This window comes from Myotis yumanensis, unplaced genomic scaffold, assembly GCF_028538775.1.
Source record: "Myotis yumanensis isolate MYYU_CA2020_CCGP unplaced genomic scaffold, mMyoYum1.0.hap1 SCAF_6, whole genome shotgun sequence".
NCBI classification, from domain to species: domain Eukaryota; kingdom Metazoa; phylum Chordata; class Mammalia; order Chiroptera; family Vespertilionidae; genus Myotis; species Myotis yumanensis.
Window position 1 is genome coordinate 68,278,672 of NW_027223757.1, and position 24,788 is coordinate 68,303,459.

Below are 24,788 nucleotides of genomic sequence, written 5' to 3' on the forward strand. Positions count from 1 at the left end.
TACCACAGTGGTCAAAAGTTCACCAAAATTAGTTATGATAGAAGAATCTTAGAAAAAAAAAAGCTGGACATTCTATCTGTCAGGGAGGATTTACGGTTTGCATATATTTTGATTTGAATTCTAACAAAATATAATCTTAGACATGACACTGAAAGATGAAAATTAGAAATAGTTATTTGTTTTGTTTCATTTGTGTCTTTTTTAAAATAGAGGAGAATTTATTGTCTTATATTGTTCCCAATTTTCCTTTAAGTACATAGTACAAAAAATGCTTCAGTTCTTGAATAAGATCATACAATCAGGAAAGTGGGGGGCTTGAGGAAGACAGGTAAAAAATATTGTACCTGTCAAACCCTGTGTGTGTATGCTAAAGAAATTAAGTTAGTATCCCTTTAATATTTTTATATGTCTTAATTATATTTACTTTTATAAACCTAGTCAATAAAAGGCTTTTCATTCGTTATTCTAAATATAAAATCTATAGGTTTGATTTGTTAATGTCTGGAGGGTTAGCCATAACAAGACTATCACATTCATAATCAGCAGTTATTTTTCAATCCTTTGACATAGTTTAAACCTTAAGGGACTATACATGTTTTTCTACCATGGGGATTTTGACACATATAATTTAAAAACCAACAGTCCTTAGACAATAACTCTTAAAACTTAATCTAGTTCCCTCTTTAGTAAAGATATAAAGACCACGATTTAATTTCACAGTGAAGAAATACAGAAAAAATAATTTAAATTTAAATTTTAAAGTAAACAACATACAAGTATCTTCTCATTTTCTTTAATAGTATAGCAGAGTTTTGCCATCTCAGAAAGCATTGGGTCAATAAATTCTTCACTCAAAATTTTACGATAAGGTCTGTGATTTAAACTAACAGTTTATACACATCTAAAACAGTGTATTGAGAACTGTGATGTTTTCTATATATACATTTTCTCATTTATTTTCCTGATTTAGGTATTAACTGCAACAGTGTACAGATGATTAATCTGAGGCCCCGGCATTGAATAAACCTGGACTCTAGTGACCCTTAATTTACACCGTATGCCCTTCCTACCACACCGACAACTTTCCACATTTTTCTAAGCATCAGCTGCTATGAGCAGTTGGTCCCAAGCTCCTGCACCTGCACCGTTTCCCCTGTGGCACCCTTTTCTCATCCACTAGGTAAATGGTTTTCAACCTTTTTCATCTCAGGGCACACATACACTAATTACAAAATTTCTGCAGCACACCATAAAATACTTTCTTTTTGCCGATCTCGCAAAAATAGGTATAATTTTGATTCATTCACACTGAAAGGCTATTATTGTGTTAGCTGTTGTCATTTTTTTATTTGACAATCTAAGAGAAAAGAGGTCAGTGCCCCTGACTAAAGAGTCAGGTATTGCATATTTTAAAAATCCTTGTGGCACACCAGTTGAAAATCACTGCACTGTCAGATATTTGCTTTCTATTTATAACATGTTGCTTTTTAAAAGCTGAATTTTTCTCCTCATCTCCAATTTACTGTCTCTCTGAGTCTGGTAGCCATCCATCAAAACACTCATTTTAGTAGATTATTTTTTCCTCTTAATCTTAATAATCTTAATCAACATATTTTATATATTTGTATTTAATAAAATGTCTGCCAGGTGAATTTGTAATATTTTGTTTGCACTTGAATATAAGCTTGCTATGCATTATGGTGACTTTATTACTTCCTTTGTAGGTGATACACCATGGCTTTATGTTACATTGTTAACATGTTAAGAGCCATGTCAGTCACCAGAGACTGACACTATACTTTCCATCAGACTGGTCAGTCACTGGTGCCACCAGCATAGCGGTGAAATTGGATATTGTGGACTAAATGGAAAGGAAGACAAAACAGGCTTGGTGCTTAACGTGGATACATTTCACAAAATTCAAAATCTATTAGGTTTTAATAATTAAAGTAAACAATTTTGAACAATTTTTCATGCATTAAGATTATTTAAGATTTAACACAAAAGTGAAATGTAAAAACAAAATACATCAGTAAGATGCAATCAAAGTAATTTAACATTGTCACACTAACACTTGGATATTGAGCAAGATTGGTCCTTCTTGAAATATTCCAAATCAATTCATTGTGCAGGGTTGTGATGACAGTCAATTTGCCTTGGTTACTATGAAGAAAAATAAACTTTCTATTGGTTACACTCTCCCTCATTATTTTACTATATGCTGAAATGGAATTTTTGGACTGGAACCCGGATTCTTTGTCTACTGGAGTCGAAGAATGCAAAGGTGGAGATTTATTGAAGAACAAGTACAGACTCCCACATAGGGAGGGGGAAAGGGTCCCACTGAGTTCCTTTTCCCTGTGGCTTATAAAGGCTGCAGATCCTGGTGCCTTGATATCCCCTCTGATTGGTCACTATTCCCTTAGTAACTCCTGGGCTCAAAGGTTGAAACTCACAGGATACATGTGAGGTTCTCCCCATCCTCCTTCCTTATTGTTTTCCTATTCCCTTTGGGCTTTCTTCTTCTCCTTCTGGATGAAGGGCTTCCTTCCCTTTATTTTGTAAATATAGACCTTTTGCTGTTCCCAGCTCCCTCATTCTATGGATATGTACCTGTTGCAGCTTTTCAGATTCCCCTTTTCTATGGAAATATACCTTCTGCTGCTCTGCAGCCCTGTGCTTCTTCCATGGTCCCCTTAATTTCCAAAATTTCTAAAATTTCCTAAACCTGTCCTATTTTACCCCTAAAATTCCTGTTTCAATGCTACTGTCAACATATTATTTTCTGAAGTTAAAAAGATAACTCACATATAAACGTATAATGAACATGTGTCAAAATGAAAAGCCCATGGATGGCATAGCTACTTCTAAGAGCATTTCAGAAAAAGAGGTTGTATAATACAAACTTTGGCAAATTATGACCTAAATGCCAAATCCAGACATTTACCAATTTTTTAAATAAAGTTTAATTGGAACACAGCCATGTTCTCTGATTGTTATTGTTTATGGCTGCCTTTAAGCTGCAACAATGCAGTAGTTGAGGCAGAGACATGTCTTGCAAAAGAGCATATATTTATTACCTCAATTTATACATGAAAACCCGGCTGGCCTTGACACAATGCTTCAGAAAGTCATTTTTTAAAATGCCAAAAATATGATGCTAAGTGCCATACAAAACTGCTTTATGTAATTTAGAACAATAAAGCATAACCTTTGTAGTTATCTTGTCCATAGGACTGCAGTCTACAGTTAACATTTAACTACACCGCTTGGCTTCAGATGAAATTGTAAACTGAAATGTGGAATACTCCTACCAACTCCTGGATCATTAAATAGTCCTGTGGCATACTTGTTACACACTGTCTCAGTATGTCATTGAAAGGATATACTGCTATCTTTTTTGATTTCCAAGTTAGAGATAATTTTTCTTAAAACCACTGGAGTAAAAAAAAAATCAATCTATCCAAATTTAATCTTCTGGTCTTGACTCTGTTATCTCATCATATCTCTGTCCTAATTTCATTATAATTGGTTATGAAGGCAGTTGCTAATGCACATACAGAATGTATAAAAGGTAGTGTCTTAACAATTTTTATAGAAATGATTATTACTTTATCACTACATCCCTTAGGCTATGACATTACCTTTATACTTCTGGAATTTATTTTGTCTTACATACTATCATTTCATTATTTGCTACAAACAAGGCTCCTTTTTTTAGACTATAATAGAGTTTGCAACATAGCTGACTCAATAGCTGTGACTGTTAAATTAGCTAATTTTTTAATGGTAACTGAATTAATTTTATAAGATATTTTTTTTTTGTAAATAATCACACATGATATGAAACAGTATGAGATTTTGTAAACAAGTAGCATAGCGTTCTCTACTCTGCACCATAGAAATCAGGGTTGCATTTGTTTGGAACCTTTAATACACTCCCAAGATATTGTTTTCCGATATCATTTGTAAGAGCATTTCATTATTCTCTTACTGCCTACTAAGCCAGAGACATTTAAAAAGTGCGTTTTTGTTTTATCACATCTCCTAAAGCAGTAGAAATAATATCTGACCCCGTTCATATTGCTGAAGCAAATGCTACAAGGGGAATTGTTATTTTCAATGTGTATTTAGCTTCTGCTATGACATATACTTGTCTAAACCATCAATAGATTATTTCAAATACCATAAATATAGAGGGTAAGTATTATATTAAAATTTTAAAAATTTATGTAAATACATAAATGCAAGTTTCAAATTTTAGTGTGCATAATAATAATGTGGAAAGCATTTTATTGTGAAGATAACAGGACTTGCTCAACTGGCATGGCTCAGTGATTGAGGGTCAACCTATGAACCAGTGGTTATGGTTTGATTCCCGGTAAGTGCACATGCCCGGGTTGTGGGCTTGATCCCACTTTGGGGCATGCAGGAGGCAACCGATCACTGTTTCTCTCTCATTATTGATGTTTCTATCTCTCCCTCTCCCTTCCTCTCTGAAATCAATAAAAATACATTTAAAAGAAAGATAACCCTGATAAAATTAGAAGTTATCAACATACCCAGAAATCTGCATTGTACCAAGTATATGAGGATAATGTATTGGAGATTGTCTGACTTCAAATTGATAAAAATGCTCTATAGTATTTTTACTGCTAATCTCTTTAAAAAAATCTTAGAATAGTATTGTAAACTATATTTGTCTCCTTATAGTAAGGAGAGTGGTATTTCTAGTTTTAGTCAATTTAAAATATTAAATCTTAGACACATGTTGAACTGAAGAATCCTTGACATGAATATTCATAGAAATTTAGATGACTGGTCCATCAGTCTTCCCAAAGAAGGAACCCATTAAGTGAAACTATTTGTTCAGTTCTGTGGGTCCATGTAGGAGAACCAACAGAGCTCTTTTTTAGTACAAGGTGTCAAAGGAGAGTGAACAGCAATATTAGATTCTTTCTGAAGAGGAGTGTTAGGTCAAACAGGAAGAGAAACACTGAGTGTGTTTCTCAAATAAGGACATATGTTAAATAAGAATTGGAAGCAAAATCCAGGCAGTAAGCCAAGTGGGCCTGAAGCAACAGAGAAGAGTGAGTTAGGGTAGGTAAATATATTGAATAAATTTTATTGATATAGAAAATTGTTTAGCACAGGGAGTTTTAGGTGACATGTAATCTTTGCACATAGGGAAGATCTATTCAGAGAAGACAGTGAAGGTGGGGACACTTACCAAAACAAACATAGTATGTACAGAAAGTGTGTACTGTCATACATTTCATCAATGTACATCTTTAAATTAGCAAATTTCAAAATTCTATAAAATTTTCTATAAAGTTGTATTGTACAGATATCCAGATGGGAAAAAAGACATATTACATGCAGCTGTTTATAAAAAAAAAATCACATCAATATTTGTAAAAGAAGTCAGAAAAGGACAGTGATATCTATAAAGTACTGAAAAAAACACACACTCTCAAATTATAATTCTATACCCAGAAAGTATCTTTCAAAAATGGTGCCTATATGATTTTTCAAACAATCAAATACTGAGAAAATCCATTGCCAGAAGACCTGGACTATAAGAAATATTAAAGTAAATTCTACCAGCAGCAAAATGATTGGCACCCAACAAAATGTGGGTCTACATAAAGAACTGTAGAACACTAAAAATTAAAAAATGTAAAAAATTAAAATAAACATTAACTTTTTCCTCTTACTTTAACTGTTCTAAAAGTTACTTGTGAGTCCTAAGAAAAAGTAGCAACAATACATTTTGGGATTTATAACTTTTATAAGTAAAATGCATGACTGCTTTACATTGAAAATTTGCTCTTCCACAGACTTGGATTTAAAGGAGACTTTTATTAATGTTCAGAAATTACTTTACATTTAGAAAAATGTTGTAGTCATAGGAACCTTTTGGATGGTTTTAATGTGTCTATAAATACAGGAGGAAAATAATTTTGGCACTGTTATTAGATGAGGACGAGAGAAATGAGGCAAAGAGTTCTCTGCCTGTTCATCTCAATCTTATATGAGTAAATTCAGTTGAATGCTATTTGTGGCATTGCACTTTTGTTGAGAAAATTATATATATATATATTTAAAAAACACAGTCCAAGGTAATAATGCATATTATATCATAAAAATTATACATGAACCTATAGTAATAAGAAGAAATGGAATGATTGGTGCATATCAATCCAAATGTAAGGATTTAGGTAGAATCTTTTCTCTTTCCATTTCTCTTGTTTAGGGGTCCTTGAAATATCACTCAGCTACCAATTTATACATGCATAAAGTGTTTTGTCAGGAATGAACATTAGAGGTTACCTATTTCACTTCTTGGTTACAGATTTCTCTAACATCAAATTAGCACAAAGAAATTATCTGCTGAAAATGTCTTACATTCAGTTCTCCTGCAGTGAGGATTTGATCATTAAAAGACATATAGTATACATTCCACCACATCCTTTTATGGGAAAGAGAATTTCAGCTGGTGAGCTAAATGATCTTGGACAGACTAAAAATTTGGAAGAACAATTTTGCATGAGCAATTCTAAATTATTTTTCTTCCCACACTCAAAAGAAAGAACAAGAGACATTTTCCACATCTAATTATGTAGCTCTCTGTGTGGCATATATTTTCTAAGTTGAAATTACTTTGCCATAGACAATAATTTGCAGGGACTAGTCCCTAAATCAGTCCAAATTCTATGACATCAGGTACTGATTGGCTTGCCATAGCTTATGCAAGTGAATTGATACTGTGTGATTTTTCTTTTAACTGCTAATGGGTGAAGACATTTTGCTACTTAAAATTACTATGTATGTTTATTTTAATTCCTTTTACTTGAATTAAATTTGAGAAATATAAGATCTTTCTTTTTAATATCATAATGGGTCTTTTGGACTTAAGAATAGATGATTATTTTATCCATCACTCCTCCATCTGGTCACCAGAAAGAGAATCATCTTATTATCTAGAGAATAACTGTGTGTTCTCTGTCGCAGTCATATTTTCAGGGACTCAGCTCTTCTGTACATAACTCGAGCACTTGAATTCCCGTGTCTGTAATATATACCTCCTAATATACTAGAGCAAAACCTGAGAACAAGTAACTTCTTGAAATTACTTTCTGGGATTCATATTCTGCTTTCTTTTGGGCATGCAGCAAGGATAATAACAATTCTTTATTTGTTATTTGTTCGACTCAACACCATCCAGGAGGGTGAGGAATCAGCAGTTTAAACGTGCCCCTTTCTTCTGGAAGCACTCTGGTCTGTAAGTAGCTAGCTGTCTTCCACAACATTGTAATAGAAAGCAGTATGCAGGTGAGTACCACAGTATGTGCAGCAGGCACTTCAGATCGGATCCCTCTCATTATTTGCATCCCCACAAAAACAACCAGAGTTGAAATAATTTGTCACATATCTTATCTCTCCTTTTCTCTTAATACACCTTAAAAGCATAGATTTAACTAAGTACAGCTAGAAGCATACCATAGAGAGGAACTCTCCAGACATAAATACCAATAAGGTTTATACATTTTGTGACTTGGCCAGCAGGTTTGTCATTGACTTGGGGGAGGGAGGAGCGGGGGGTAGAGATAAATGGTGATGGAAAAATACATAAAACAAAAGCAGGGGAAAAAAAGATTTGACATTACTTGCCTTTTCCTTGGTCATCCCTTTATAAAGATGATAATGAATTGCAGGCCTGCTGATAACCCTTAATTTACAACATACAAGCCATGTTTATAAAAATAACAGTTTACCTACTGGCTATACAAACCTGAATTGGGAACTGAGGCTGACCCTATCAATAAACCTGAAAGTTAAGCCCACTGTAACGATTTTCTCAATGCTGATTCAAACACAAATACATGTAAATATGAAAAGCTGTAACTTCTTCTAGAAAACTTTAACCAGCATTTGTTTACTCAAATAAAAATCCTCCCAGCAATCTGGAAGATGGTAGATGGTTCAATACAAATTGAACCTAAAACCTCTAATAAGCTATTGAATAAAGATCAAATAATTTCAAATAGCCCTAAACCAAACAGGAGAAGCACTATCATTTGAGCATGTCTAGTGTCCAATTTAAAATGAGGGATTGTTTTGGATCATATAGATATAACTCAACCATGAAAATAGCAGTTTTGCTCAATTGCCCTCAGAAAATGAAGAAATCCCTTGAAAAAATAAAAGATTAAGCCAGAATGCTAGGAGCAAATTGTTAATCATCGTTATGGGACTTGATTGGATCATAAATGCTTAACTCCATCATATTAACCACTTCCTTCTGAGCAAAATCCCATAAAATAGTTTCCATTTGCTTACCCGAGCTAGTAAAGAATTAAGCTGGAAAGGCAGAAGTTGCTTGGGAAAAGAAATGAACCCTATTTTATGTACATTCTCTAGGAAGAAGTAGCATCAGAAGAAAAATGGTGAATGGAAGAGAGGTAAGAAGTAGGAAAAACCTAGAGTTTTAAGAACTTCTTATGGTAAAACTTTAAAGCAACATTATCTATAATAGCGGTTAAGATTATGAAGATCCTGACTTGTTTTCTTTCTATTACAGTGGTGAAATAAAAAAAAAAAATAAGATGTCTGAATATGCAGTATCATTTCTTCTGGTTTGCTGGGGTTGTAGTCAGAAGTGTAGGTCATTGTCATGGTGTAAGACACTCAGTGTCCCAGCGCAACACTTGCTCTCTTGTTTACTAACTGGGTAACCTTAAACTCATTCTGTAACTGTTCTAATCCTGTTTCCTCAGTTCCATAGACAACAATACTTGTTTACAGCTCAGAGTGACTAAATGAAACACTTATAGAAGTTTCTGACATACAGAAAGCACAAAGTAAATAGTACTTTATATTATTGTTACTTAATTTATCAGTGGTTCTCAACCTTCCTAATGCTGAGACCCTTTAATACAGTTCCTCATGTTGTGGTGACCCACAATTTCATTGTTACAAATTGAACATAATTAAAGCATAATGATTAATCACAAAAACAATATGTAATTATATATGTGTTTTCCGATGGTCTTAGGCGACCCCTGTGAAAGGGTTGTTTGACCCCCAAAGGGGTCGCAACCCACAGGTTGAGAACCGCTGATCTAAGACATCATTAATTATAAGATCCATTTCAATATTAAAATGTTAGTGCAAAATGTGACTTTGGATAATTTTGAAAAGAATCACAAAACAAGTGGGAAATAAAAATATGCCTCTAGGTCAAGCAGATTGGCCTAAAATTTTATGAAATTTATAGATAGTCATAAACAGGTAATATGTATTTTTGTACCTACAAGTTGAAGTATGTAATTTTATTAGCCAGTGTCATCTCAATAACTTTAAAGAAAAAAAAAACCACACAAAATGCTTCATGCTTGGGGAAACAGAAAACAAATCATTAGCAAAGAATATCATGATGGATATGATTGGTTTCCTAAAGCAAAATTGCTTTTTTGTCATCTAAGCATTTTTTCTGCTTTGGGATCTATAATTTGTGTGTGTGTGTGTGTGTGTGTGTGTGTGTGTGTATGTGTGTGATCTGAAATAGCTTTTGTTATGAACTAAATTCTGGGATCCAAAATGTGTTGAAAAAATTTAAGAAACACTCTGTTCCCTATGGAATTTCTGTGTGTTCCCTCAATGAATAAACTGTACAGACTGCTTAGGAATGGATAAAATGGACAGACCCTCATTTTATCACCTTTGGCATCTAAAAATTGTTCCTCCGGTAATTAGAAGACTAATAATACACGCTAATATTTTCTGCTTAAAATCTAATATCCAACAAGACAGCAGGTAAGAAAAATTAACTTTAGACTGAGAGATATCATTTCATGTACCCTCTAAATATGATATGTATTAGAAGAGAAGAGCTAAGTGACTCTTCATAGTACCATTGATGAAAAGTCTGTTTCAATTGAAATGCACTTATTGACATGAAGCAGGTAACAGATTTGGTGCTATTCTGATTATTCTACTTACATTCAGCTTAACCCATTTCCTTTACCAAAAGATCAGTACTCATTGGTAACTGCAATGATCCCAGTCTTGTTACACTGTTAGTTGTGTATGGCTGGCACTATAAAACTCATATCATAGCCTAGGCTAAACTGTTCTTTCAAAAATCACAGAACTATCTTAGATGTGGAGAGCAGCTACAACGTTTGGACAGGTTCTAGCCTCAGACTCATGAGAGAGCACCGTCCTCTCATGGCAAAGCCACATGTAGGTCCCAGCTTGCAGGGCAAAGCCTTCCCAGCACAATTTTAGCCGAAGGCTATGGTTGTAAGCTTGACCTTATGGTCCAAACCTGTGGTCCCAGGTAGCTGAGTGATATAGGCTGTGGGAGGTACAGCAAGTGCTGCCAAAACAACGCTTGATAGAGTTCTCAGGTGCATATAATTAAGTAGATTTGAAACTTTTGAGAACATTGTAAACATCTTGACCATGCCCTTGCTTTGTCTCATGGGATCTAACTATAAAATAAAGACTCGGCTTGCAGGCTGTGGCACTGTCTCTCCATCTGAGAACAGTGTCCCACCTGGTCCCAATTGTATTCTCTTGTCTGTCTTTAATGCTTCACCGCCCCTCCTCAGGTTCACCCCTGGCTGTGCTGAGCACAGTTCACTTAGAGTTTTGAAGAAAATGCTGAAGTACAAATGAACATTGCCTCTCAGTGCTTCCATGTACACAGAGGTGACATACATACTCCTTCATCAGTATGTTGTTAAACTGCCCTTTTATCCTCCCACACTCACACCTATTAGCATATTAGCACTGCCCTATGACTTAAAATATTATGGGTTGAATCCTCACACCTCATGAATATGAAATTTTTTATCTTGTTTTTCAGCAACAACCCTCTTTTCTCTGTGTTGCTATATTCCTGCATCTCTACTATTTTCATGGTTGGTAGTGACTAGCTATGCTGGCTTTCTGTGGCAACTAAATATTTGCCCTTTATTCCACTGACTTATTCTAGTCTTTTTCTTTTTACTTGGATATCTACCCCTAGCTGCTTCTCCTATTTTTTTTATTTTTCACTGAAAAGGGTTAACTCTTGTATGTATTGAATTACAATATTTACTTCTATTTATGAAGAATTCTCATACTTTAAACCTTATTTATCATATATGATATTTAGGGTTTTAGTTTATTGGCTCTTTTTCATTGCTTTACTCTCTGTTTGCTCAACAATTGATTTTATAATTTAAAAAAATCTTTGTGATTTTGGTTTGATTTTTTTTTTTTAATTCTGAAACTGGCAACATACTGGATATCTAAGTTTCCCAAAAGACTAATCTCTGAATTAGATATACTTTACAAAAGAGTCTTATGTGTAATAAAAATAGATGCATTTTATCATGATATAATCCATATTCATTTTCTGACTTGAGTATTCTTTTTTCTTTGATTAAACTGAGACAGGTGGTAACTTTAATCACTACTTGTTATGTTATATTCATCTCATAGTATTTTACTGAAATTCTTGTAAAATGTCATGATTAGAACTATTTCATTTTTTGTTCACCCTTCAATGCATGATATCCATTATTGCTCAGGGGAATATTTAATTGAAGAACAGCATTACTCAATGAATAGATAAATGAGTCACAATTTTGTTCATCATAATTCATTTTTGCATGACTAGAAGTAAGAAAATAGTCATATGCAGAGCAAAAGAATTACTTTGGCATTTGATCTAAACATGAAAATTCAAATAAAGACTATCTAGAGAGAAAATTACTGCATAAAAATGTTTGTTAAGTAAATAAACATTGGGGCAGATCACTGGAATAAATAAAATAAGGAATCCAAAGTTATTAACAAGCTCCCCACATATGTTTGCAAATGTGATTTTAGAATAAAAAAAAAAACACAATAAAATAAATACTAGCTTTTCAAACATATTCGATTTTGGAGGCTGCTTCCAAATTTTGTATATTGCAAATAACAATTGCCAGGAGGATGGAGAGGTGGAGGCATGGAGGAGGGTAAAAAGGGCATAACAGTGATGGAGATTTGACTTGAGGTGGTGAATACACAATACAGTGTACAGATGATGTGTTATAGAATTGTTCACCTGAAACCTGTATATTTTTGTTAACCAGTGTCACCCCAATAAATTCAATAAAAAGAAAAAAGATGTATTCAAAAGAAATATTAGTTTTCTAAGTAATAAGATATTAGAAATAGTAAATGTACTATATAAATATACTGAATTCAGTGAGTGACTGGCAGAGCCTGTATAATGACCATATTGTCATGTGATAACTGAGCAGCTTCTCTCATCTATACTAATAATAGGGCAATATGCAAATTGGTTGGGGCACCATCACAGTAACAACCAATCAGCAGGCTGCATGCGCAGCAGGCACAGGTGGGCAGGGACTTTCAGCGCAGGGACGGGGTGGGGCCGCAGCAGAGAGGCCTCTCCACTATGGCGGTCTGCAGGCGCGTGGAGGTACGCAGGCCTCCACTGCAGCCTGGCCTGGGGGCGGGGCCGTGGCAGGGGCCTCTGTGCTCCTGTGCCGGGGGTCTGCAGGCCTCCACCGTGGCTCAGCCCGGGGGTCTGCAAGCCTCCTCCGGCTCCGGCCTACCACTTTGGGGCAATCCATTGAGGAGCCCAGGATAGGTGGGTGGAGCCTACCTCTTTGGGGTGATGAATTGCGGGGCTCCCGCCCTGAGTGCATGAATTTCATGCACCAGGCCACTAGTGTGTGTGTGTGTGTGTGTACACTACAAAATCCAGTAAAATTCTCTTCTCCATTGTGTTTGTTAAACAAGTTAAAATAATACTAACCTGATGATGTAGACAAGAAAGCCTGGGGATACACCTAAAGAGGAACAGAAAAATGACCTTTCAAGTTTTCAGAAACCCACAGATTCCAATTCTAGGTCCCATTCCCAGAAAAAAAGGTTTATGAGAAAAATCAATAGAAAAACACACAAATAAGCAGTTGATAGCAATCTTGTGACTTGTTAAATATATAATATTCATTCGAAGTATTGGAAATTCTCATTACATTAAAAAAGGGATTTTAGAGAGATAGAATATAATCTTCACCTTTTGCCAGGAAATGATAGTTTCATTGATCACTCTGTGTACAAAGGTATTTTGTTAAGTAGAATTTTAATAAAACTTAATAAATAAGTCAAGTGAATCAAAATGTATCTGTTGGTTTCTTTTGCTGTGCAGAAGCTTTTTATTTTGATGTAGTCCCATTTGTTTATTTTCTCCTTTGTTTCCCTTGCCCTAGGACAGCGGTTCTTAACCTGTGGGTCGCGACCCCTTTGGGGGTCAAACGACCCTTCCACAGGGGTTGCCTAAGACCATCGGAAAACACATATATAATTACATATTGTTTTTGTGATTAATCACTATGCTTTAATTATGTTCAATTTGTAACAATGAAATTGGGGGTCACCACAACATTAGGAACAGTATTAAAAGGTCACGGCATTAGGAAGGTTGAGAACCACTGCCCTAGGAGATGTATCAGAAAACATATTGCTATAGGAGATAGCTGAGATTTTGCTGCCTATGCTTTCTTCTAGGATTTTTATGGTTTCACAACTTACATTTAAGTTTTTTATCCATTTTTAGTTTTTTCTTGTGTATGGTGGAAGTTGATGGTCTAGTTTCATTATTTGCATGTACCTGTACAATTTTCACAACACCATTTACTGAAGAGACTGTCTTTACTCCATTGTATGCTCTTGCCTCCTTTGTTAAATATTAATTGAGCATAATGGCTTGGGTTGATTTCTGGGGTTTCTATTCTGTTCCATTGATCTATATGCCTGTTCTTGTGCCAGTACCAGGATGTTTTGATTACAGTGGCTTTGTAGTATAACTTGATATCTGGATTGTGATCCCTCCAACTTTGTTCTTCTTTCTCAGAATTGCGGCAGTAATTCAGGGTCTTTTTTGGTTCCATATAAGTTTGTAAAGTGTTCTAGATCTGTGAAATACGCTGTTGGTATTTTAATAGGGATTGCAATGAATCTAAAGATTGCTTTTGATAGTATGGACATCATAATGATGTTAATTCTACCAATCCATGAACACAGTATATTCTGGGAGCCCACTGTATGGGAGATAATATTTTCCAATTATACATCTGATAAGGAGTTAATATGTAAAATATATAAGGAACTCATACAATTTAAAAAAAGGAAGACAATCCAATTAAAATATGGGCAAAGGTCCTAAATAGACACTTCTTCAAAGTGGACACACAGGTGGCTAAGACACATATGAAAAAATGCTTAAAATCACTAATCATCTGAGAGATGCCACTTAAAATGACAATGAGGCATCACCTCACACCTGTCAGAATGGCTACCATCAACAAATAAACAAATGACAAATGTTAGCAAGGAGATTGAGAAAAGGGAACCCTAGTACCCTGCTGGTGGGAATGCAGACTGGTATAGACATTATGGAAAACAGTTGGGAGTTTCTTCAAAAAGTAAAAATAGAATTGCAATTTGATCCAGTGATCCTACTTTTAGGAATATATCCTAAGAGACACAAAACACCAGTCATAAAGATTATGCACCCTTAGGTTAATAGCAATGTTATTTCCAATAGCTAAGATCTCAAATAGCCCAAGTGTCCATCAGTAGATGAGTGGACAAAAAATCTGTGGAAAGCTATGGTACATTTACCATCACGAAATAATATGCAGCAGTGAAAAAGAAGTCTCTCTTACCCTTTGAGGAAGCATGGAAGGATCTAGAGAGTATTATGCTAAGTGAAATAAGTCAGTCATAGTAAAACAAGTACTAGTATCATATGATCACACTCATATGTGGAATCCGAAGAATGAAATAAACTGATAAACAAAATAGATCCAGAGACATAGAAGCATGGAATGGACTGAGGAATATCAGAGGGAAGGTCAGAATGGATAGGTGGGTTGGAAGGGATTAACCAAAGAATTTACATGCATACTAGCAACCCAGTGCACAGATTCATGCACATTGACAGGCAATTAATTAGAAGGTGGCCAGAGAGGCAGAACTGGACGAGACGGGCTGGAAACACCCTGGAGCCAACCTCCCTCGGTCCCTCCCCAGCTGGCTGCACCTGGGGTGGTGCTGTAGCTCAAAGGGTGTCTGAAGAGTGAGCAGGGTTCCTCCAGCAGGTAGGGTCCCTTGACCTAGCCTGCGGGGATTGGGCCAAAACAGGCTCCCCAACACCCACTGAGGGGTCCCGGAGTGTGAGGGGCCACTCTGCAAAGTTGCTGTTGTACAGGGTGTGGAATGCAAATGCAAGTGTGCAGTAAACCAGATTTGGGGCCAACAGTGCCCTAGGCTGAAGGTGGAATCGTGGCCCCACAAGGAATCTGGCTCCCTCCTCTCTGGTTTCAGGGTGTGTCACCTTAGAACCACCACTGCCAATTCACTGCAGCTCAGCAGCTCCTGTGTTGAGTGTCTGCCCCCTGGTGGTCAGGGCATGTCATAGCTACCAGTTGGATGGACATGGCATATTAGTCTTTTATATATATAGCCAGGGACCAAGTGCATGAATTCATGCACCTTGAAAGGAACTGTGGGCCACGAAGCTGCAGTGGGCACAGAGGCGGATCTCAGCCCATCCCCTCTGCCCCAGCCTGGCCCTTCCCACTGCAGCACTGGTCCCCTGTTGGCCTGCAGCCCCACTGCCACCACCACTGCTTCCACACACTTACTGCGCCAGCCCACTTGCACCCGCTGATGGCACGGAGTGATTGGGGCTGGTTCCAGCAGCAGGTGCGAGCAGGGCCAGCACCGTCAGCGGGTGCAAGTGGAGGCTGCTGCCCTGATCACTCCTTAGGAGCAGGGAGAGGTGGAGAAGCCCTCAGGGGCGATTGGGATAGCAGCCGCCACTCGTACCCACTGACGGCGCTGGGCACCAGCAGCAGGTGTAAGCAGCAGCTCTGATGCCGGCTGTGGGTGCGAGTGGGGCCGGCACCGGCAGTGGGTGCTAGCAGTGGCTCTGGTGCTGGCAGAGGGTGTGAGTGGGGTCATTGCCAGCAGCGAGTGCAAGAGGCAGCCGCCAGCCCCGATTGTCCCTCAGGAGCAGGGGGAGGTGGAGAAGCAGCAGCTGTGATCGGGGCCGGCACCGGCACCAGGTACGAACACTGGGTGGGACTGTGGCACATGGGAGCAAAGAATTTTCAGTAACCACCAGAGGCTCGCTCCAATGACAGTTACCCGCACCCTGCCTTGGTCTGGTGCCCCTGCTCACCTGCTCTACCATCCCATCGTGGCCAATGCCCGCCATGTTCCATGCTCTGCCACCTGCTGCCAACGCCCCCTGGTGGTCAATGCACATCACAGCAACCGGTTGTTCGGTTGTTCAGTTGTTCCACCGTTCGGTCTATTTGCATATTAGGATTTTATATATATGGATATGCATAATCCATGGACACAGACAATAGTGTGGTGAAGGCCTGGGGTGAATGGAGGGGCAGGTTATAATGGGTTGGGAGGGGGGGATGGTACATCTGTATAACTTTCAACAATAAAGATAAATTTTAAAAAAATGATCAGGAAAAAAATAACATATCTGATGCATTAAGTAATGACTATGTCTATTGAGCAAAAAATACATACAAGAAAGAAAAGTTGTTTCCAGAAAGGCAGCTTACATGTGCACTATTTTAAAAACACCAGGGAAAAGCGTTGCAATTTCTTCAAGCAAGTGACTCTTGTAATGAATGGCAGAGTCTATTATAAAAGTCTAGAAAGTAGATATGGAAGCCAGACCATAAAAACAAAAACAAAAGAAGCAACAAATGCATAATTTTACAGCAGCAAGGGATATCTATGGATTATTAGCTGCAGGACATGCTATATAAGAAATGCATTTGCATATAGTTAGTGGAATGACAAGGTGAAGAGCAGAATTGGATACATGTAAGTAATAATTGCAAAATACCAAAGAGCATTTTGTTGCAATTAGTTATGGAAGTTCAGCACGTGGCCAGGCATAGGAGTATTAAGAACATGCTGATCTCCAAAGAACAAATATGTCAAGCATTTGTGGTGCTCTGACACAATCTATACCACTAAGAATTTACAGATATGGTAATTCATGGAGCATTCAGGTCTGATGGCACCATTATATTTTAATATTTACTTTAAATTAATAGCCAAACACCACAATGTACATGTGGCCCATGTGGCGAGGAGAGCAGAAAATGTGGCTGCTCTAAGCTGCAGTAGCAGTATGTATTATGCAATCTCCAACAGAGGAAGGAACAGTCAAATTCTCTGCTTCTCAGGGAAGACTAAATGCCAGATAACATTTATCTTGCAAAACCTCTTGTGGATGTGTGGCACCGAATTTAAGTTGCTCATTTTTCTTTTATTAGGGCAATTCAGTTATCTTGCTATGGGGGAGACAACAGGATGCAGAAGTTTAAAAGACATTTTTTTTAGCACTAATAGACAAACACTTAATATACAATGCACTTAACATACTATGATTTACACAAATTACCCCCTGGTTCTGTTCCCAGCAGACATATCTTGGCACCTCATGGAAACGAAGATTGGAACATCTGTTCTATTATTGAACAAATCTCTTCCTAGAAGTTGTTCTGTAGCAATACCATATGGAGGAAATGTTTTCACATTTCTCTCGTTCATTAGACATTACATGAAAAGATTTGAACAGTTTCTAAAAAAGGAAAGAGGAGGAAATAAAACCACTTCTAACATTTATTTTCTTATGGTAATATGAACACACTATTCTTTATATCATCCACACTACATTGTTTGCAATGGTACTCTTAGATTTTATATTCAGAAAATATTGTAAAGTATAAAATTGAATATAACTAATAACAATAATAATTGCTAACACTGGTATTGCACCTACTATGGACCAGGCACTTTCCCAACCACTTTACCAATGCACGAAATTCGTGCAAAAGTAGGCCTTCCTTCCCCTGGCTGCCAGCCCTGGCTTCCCTCTGGCACTGGGACCCAGGATTTCCTTGCAGAGGGAGGCCTCTCCCACCTGCAACAGCCAGCTGGTTGGTGGCCTGGGCCTCCCTCTGCGGGGCAATCATGGGGCGATGGCCGGGCCCCTGACCAATCGCATCACACCCGCCTTGGCTGGCCTGGTGCCAGTGGATGTCATAGCATGGTCCTGGATGGCCGTCCGGATGGTAGTTCTGCTGTTTGTCCGTTCGGTCAATTGGCATATTATGCTCTTATTACAGAGGACCGTGGTCGGCAAACTGCGGCTCGCGAGCCACATGCGGCTCTTTGGCCCCTTGAGTGTGGCTCTTTCACAAAATAGCACGTGCGGGCGTGCATGTACAGTGCGATTGAAACTCCGTGGCCCATGTGCAGAAGTCGGTTTTCGGCCTGGGTGAGTCTATTTTGAAGAAGTACTGTTGATATTTGGCTCTGTTGACTAATGAGTTTGCCGACCACTGACATAGGATAATTCATTTAAGCAACACTTGGGGTGGGTGCCACTGTTTCCTCAACTTTAGAGATGTAAGAACTGAGACAGAGAGAGTGTCTAATAAGTGTTGATAAGTGCCAGCAATAGTCAGTTGAATCTATGTTCTTATCCATTATTCATTTGTTTTTGAAAGGGAATAATTGAGCAATAGAATGGAATATTTTTGATAAAAAAAAAAAATAAAAGTAATCACCTTGTTATCGATACTATAGATATATGTATTTGTGTTCAAAATTATATCATTCAACAGTAAACATTAAAACCCAATACTTTGCTACAAGTTTTCTTCCAACATTAGGTCAAATACAGATTTATTTTAAAATATATGCAGAAGCACATCTTTCTAAATCTCTTCAGAATATGTAAATATTTATTGAAGGATTCTATCGATAAAACCTCTGTGGCTAACAAACTAAAACTTTATGAAGGGGCTAGATAATCGTTTGTGCTCAATTTGGCTAATTTAAAATAACATACATTTTCACCCACTCTTGATTATTAGCTTCAGGGGTTAGACACATCTAAACAAAATTGTAAATTAGAATTCTGCAAAAAAAAAAAAAAAATATATATATCAATTGTCTTCCTTTTGGTCTGTGAATTATGTTTTCCTTTATTCCATTACCCACAAGTGTAAAGAGTACTTCAGGGTCAATTTCTGTACTTAATGTTTCCTCTCTAGTATTATTTAGCCAGTATCCATTATCAACATCTGTATATGATTACATATAGTAAAGGAAGGCATGGGCTAATACAGTCTCTTCTAATAGTATTTCCACACTGGGCTTTCCCCAAATAAGACCATGTTTCTTTTTTTTTTAAATATATTTTATTGATTTTTTTTACAGAAAGGAAGGGAGAGAGATAGAGAGTTAGAAACATTGATGAGAGAGAAACATCGATCAGCCGCCTCCTGCACACTCCCCACTGAGGATGTGCCCGCAACCAAGGTACATGCCCTTGACCAGAATCGAACCTGGGACCCTTGAGTCCGCAGGCCAACGCTCCATCCGCTGAGCTAAACCGGCCAGGGCAAGACCATGTTTCTTAATAGTGTAAAGATCACACTTTTTAACACAGAATTATTTCAGAGGGGCCTAACCTACACATTAAAAACAGTTAACAAAAGTATGCATTTTTGGAAACTAATGTTTCTCTTAATACAGTGGAAACAATAATTCAGTGAGCATAATAATTATCTTTTAATACATAATTCTAAGTTTTACCATAAACGCTTGAGGTCACTGAGCCAAAAAATCTGCAAATGTAGTAAGAACGACAGATGATTCTGACACAGGTGGTCCATGGCCCCATTTTGTCAACACTTCCCTTCATCTGTCATTTCTCAGTACACGAAACTTCTTGTTCTCTTTTAATGATGCCCATATGTGTTTCAGAGGTCACAGTAAATGCTACATATTCCTTGAGGCTTGAAATTAAGCTTGTAAATGATTTTACCACTCCCTTACTCTTTATAAAATTTAGTGAAACATTATAGCATATGCTTAACCTGACCAAGGAGAGGGTGGCCAAGAGCTATGCAATTCTGCACAAACTATGACTCAAACAACAATTAAGTCTATTATAATGATTAAATTCAGGGACTATGAGTCTTTATGCCCCTTTACTACACAAGAATTGCCTTCTGATATATTTTTCTGACCTGCACTCTATTGATTGCTTCTGGGATCACTGATATCAAACCAGAACATTTGCTACTGCAAACCCAAAATAAACTCTCTCGGAACTGTCTGATATTCATACTGTGACAGATATTTAAGTAAATTCGTCTCCCAGATTATGTGTTTGGGATTATTACTATTGTTGTTTTAGTCATTATAATTATTATTTTGTTTTTGTCCTTTTTGAAATGTTTTTACTGAAAATATTACAAATGTCCCCCTCTTTTCCCCCATTGACCCCCTCCACCCAGCTCCCTCTCCCTCCCCAGGCCTTCCCTGCACCATGGTTTGTTTGTGGGCTATGCATATAAGCATATAAGTTTTTCGATGGGCTTCAAAATAAGAAAATTTCATCTTGTTCCAAAGAGGAGAGAATTAAAAAAAAATTATTACTCAGAGCCTGGAATAGATCAATCTCCACTGTGAAGTTTCTGAATAAATCACCAGATTGCCATCATATTGCCCATTTGTGAGAAATACAGTAAAGATTTGCTGGAAATGAACTAAAACAACATAAAAAATGAAAAGAAAAGCAGACATAGTAGGTTTTTAAATTTTCATAACTTTCTTTTTGAAAGTGGCCTTTATTTAATTCAGAATTGCTTCTGATAAGAAAACTATAACATATGTGTGAAAATTTTAAGAAAATTTCAGACCACAAGAACATAAAATTTTAGAGGTGGAAACATTGAAAAGTACTAAAATAACTTCTGTCATTCTTATCCTCATCTTCATCCTCATCAAAGTTAAGCCTAATTAAATCTAACAAAATTTCAGAAACTCTATTGTAAAGTATAGATGTGCCTTTCCTTCCTCCCTTTCTCCTTTCCTCCCTCCCTCCCCTCCTCTCTTCCTTCCTTCCCCCCTCCCTTCCTTCCTTCCTTTCTTCCTTCCTTCCTTCCTTCCTTCCTTCCTTCTTTCCTTCCTTCCTTCCTTTGCTTGTTTTTTCCAGTTAATGTCATGAAAAGGAGAGTTCAGGTTGCTCCAGGATGTCATAGAATGTTTTCCTATTTCAGAAGGGAGTTGGACTTCAAGTCCATCCCATCACCCACATTCTTTGATTTAATGACCCTTCCCATTCATCAACAGACATCATTTGGGGTCTGCAAGAGTATCAGTTAAACAGAGTGGCTCAGTTAAGCACAATTGAGCACAGTGGAACTTCTATAACTTTCCAGTTTCCTGCTCACCATCCAAGCAATAAAAATAATCAGAAAGAATAGTCTGTTTTTTTATCTCTGTCTTGCTCTCTCTCCCTCATCTCTTTTTCTTTCTTTCTCTCTCTCTACTCCACCCTTGCTTTATAAGGTAACCTATATTAAAATTATTTTATGATATGTAAATATATTATGCATTTTGATCTAATAAATATTTTAAAAGCCAGGTAGAGAAAGCTACATTTACACTTAAACAAGATACTTTTTGTCACTTGTCCAGCCTCACCCTATTTTCGTGATTTTTTTAATAGAAAAGCAACAGAGAAGTTTCCAGCTCTCTGAGGCTTTTTCACCCTGTGGCTAGAGATTGTCTTGGAATAAATTTGCCTGTTGCAAAACATGTAGCCTACAGCAAAGCATTTTCTCCAGCACCCAGGTATCTTTCAATTAGATGGGAAACTAAAGTTGAGTTATGCCTTTCATAGAACTGCTACATAAAATGTGCATTCCCTGAAGTGTATTTTATTTATGCTGTATCCCTATAATCAGAATATGTGAAGTTGTGCAGAGCCTGGGAAACATGCCAATAACTCATCCACACTGAAATATACTAGAGCTTTCAGTGAACATGATAGAGTAAACGTAGCTATATATTTGTAAATTAGAAATATTTTTTTTTTTGCAATTTTGAAGAGAGGGATAGATAGACGGTGAGTTCTAGTTTACACTAAAAGGCCCAACATGCACAGCGTCACCTGACTCAAATAGATTTTCATTCAGTCCTGAAACCAAGGACAGATTTGATCTAAATATCTCCAAGAATAGCTAAGGTATTTAGAAGCTACAAACATTGAAAATTCATGGGTAATGCCCCACAAATATTTTCTTTTCAGTAGTAAAATGTTGATGCAGTTTTTAATGCAATTTCAGTGAAATGTAACTGTTGAAATAGTCTTTCTAAGATTCACTTCAAATTTTAAAGACATGAACATGAAGTTTAAACAAAAAAGTCACCAGTCCTGCTATAGATAAAGCCTAATTTTCTCCCTGGATTTTAGAATCATGATTCTGACCTCAGACTTACATTCTTCTCATATATCCTCCATCCAGACTCAACATTAACTTTTAGACACTGGGCACAGAATGAAGTGTCTATGCTTAAACTTGGCATTGTCTCTGTGAGGCCTAAAAGGCAAAGTGAGATTCTCAGATAGTCTGCAAATCTTCCTTCTTGTGCTCAGGATCACATCTTCAACATCATTTTTCAGGTCCTTTATGCCCCTTTTCTTCTAAGGAAAACAAATTATTTGCTGCTCTGTTAACACATTTTCTCTCACACAAGTTTCTTTGCTATTTACCTTCTCTTATATTGGCTCCAAAATAATTTCTTCATCTTTTATGCTTAACTAGTTTATAACCTCTTCTAAGCTGCAACCTCCACTGGACTCTCAACTGGAATGATTCACTCTCAGTTATGCCCCATTCTTGCTCATACCTATTTTTTATAGGACTTTAATGCTTTATTACAGTGGGACTTGTGTCTATCTTCCTTTAATAGTAAGGTCATAAGATTCCCTATAATGTTCATCTTTATATCCTCAGCACTGAGCACATTGTACAGAGACAATCAATGTTTATTAAAGGAAAGAAGAAAAGAAGGGAGAGAGAAGGAAGAAAGAATTGTTGAGTTATACTAGGAAAACTTGATATGGCCAATTTAGAGAAGGGAGTGGATATGTGCCAACTATAATCTATTGCATCAGATGCCATATAAAACATTTGTAATTTTTAAAAAAGAATATAAAGCCTCATTTCATCTATCCATTTGTCCCTAATGCGAAGATTTCAAAATAATCACTTTCCTAGCTAGAACAATGGAAGGAAAATTTCAGTTTCAAGGTAAAATTAATTTATTTGTTTTTGCCCTCTGTACCAAGTCCTGAAATCTTAAGAAAATTTTTATTTCAAAACATCTCTAATATTTTTTTTCTCCTTATTTTTGTCCTTAGTCTCTAGCACAGAAATTGGCACCTTACCCATCCATCTATCTCTACCTCCCTTCTTTTTAATGATGTTGACTTATGTTTAAATTTATTGTTGAAAGTATTACAGATGTCCCCTTTGACATTGACTTTTTGAAGAGTTCAGGCCAGTTGTTTTGTAAAATGTTCCACTTCTGTAATTGATGGCATCATTATGGTGTTTCTAACCTCTTTATTTCCTGTAAACTGGAAGTTAGGACTAGGTGTCTGATTAGAATTGGGTTTTGTATTTTAGGTAGAAATTTCTAAGTTTAATGTCAAATTTATTTGCTTTTCTCTGTGTGTTCTGGGCCTTTTCTATTTTGTTTAATCAATAATTGAATGAATAAGCAAATAAATAAATGTCAATTATCTTAGGTTTTAAATACATCAATTAAAATAAAGCTAGGTTACTCAGGATTGACAGAAGTCTCCACTTCAAAGATTACACATAGCATAAGGGGTTGGGCAATCATTCCTTGATCCTTTTTAACAGATCATTTTATTGGATTTTCTCTCTTTTTTTCTTTTCAACAATCTAACCTTGAGTTATTATATCTTTTAACGGCAAGTTTTCTTTGAGGTTAGTTATTGCTTACACCATAAGAAAAAATATTATATATTTACTTTATTCTTTCACCTCAAAACAACATTGGAATTCAGAGGTACTCATCACAGTGTACTCAAAGAATGAGTGGTTTGTACAGAAAATTTTACATAGTAATAAAGAATCAGACATGTTGATACTATCATCCCTTACTTTTTAGTCTCAGATTATCTCCTACCCAATATTGTCCCTTATAACTCCAATCTTCCTATTGTTGAACTCCTAGTAACTGTCCCTTCCCTCCGATCTGACTTTCTGCCTCATTATAACCACTTTCTTTATGAACAGAATAGAGACCCTTAGACCTGCAGCTCTTAAGGAGGTTTCTGTCTTCTAATGTTTATTCTATTTTGGGCTTTATTCTTTGTCCCTATCATCAATATCTATACTTTTGCTCATCTGCAACTGCTTTTATATTTTCAGTTTTATTTTTTCCTTAAACCCTGCAGTCTGGTTATTTTCTGGTCCACATCCCCTCCTGATATTGAACTTATTTATTTGTGTTGTACCAGGAATATTGGGTAGTATTGAGGTAATGTCACTGACCTTTTATTCTAAACATAACAAGGTAAAAAATAGAGATAAATTTATGGAGTTCTTATATAATAAAACAGCTGGCCATTTTTTAAAATACATTTTTATTGATTTCAGGGAGAGGGGGGAGAAGAGAGAAACAACAATGATGGAAGAGAATCATTGATTAGCTGCTTTCTGTATGTCCACCACTAGAGATTTAACCTGCAACCTGGGCATGTGCCCTGACTGGGAATCAAACCAGTGACCTTTTGGTTCCTGGGTTGATGTTCAACCACTGAGCCATACCAG